The sequence below is a fragment of the Crocuta crocuta genome, unplaced genomic scaffold (assembly GCF_008692635.1).
Source record: "Crocuta crocuta isolate KB4526 unplaced genomic scaffold, BGI_CrCroc_1.0 scaffold978, whole genome shotgun sequence".
Lineage (NCBI taxonomy): Eukaryota > Metazoa > Chordata > Mammalia > Carnivora > Hyaenidae > Crocuta > Crocuta crocuta.
Window position 1 is genome coordinate 318,088 of NW_027530876.1, and position 409 is coordinate 318,496.

Genomic DNA, 409 nt, shown 5'->3' on the forward strand with positions numbered 1-409 from the left:
GAATCCGATTAAATGTGCCTATAAGCAGGACCCGGGGCCACCAGCCTGACCCGCGCCGCTTTCGGGGGCGGAACCACGCTCCAGACCCTGCCTCTTCTGCGACTGTTACTTTTTTTCTTTCGGGGGTGGGGTTGGGGGGATTCCCATTCCAAGGGACCATTCCAAGTGGCTGCCTCTTCCTGGGCCTGGAGCCTTCCTGTGGCTTCCCCCTTCAGAAGGAGCGTGTGCCCGCCNGGCTGAGGGCTGGGAGGTGCCCTGGACGGCCCCTCTCTGGGCGGCTCCTTGCTGGGCACCACAGGGGAGGGCCCTGGCCCAGGAGCTGCCGAGCGGGTTCCTGGCCATACATCTGGCGCCCTGTTTATCCCCTTGACGTTTGAAAAGATGCTTTTTTTCCCTCTTCCCCCAGATG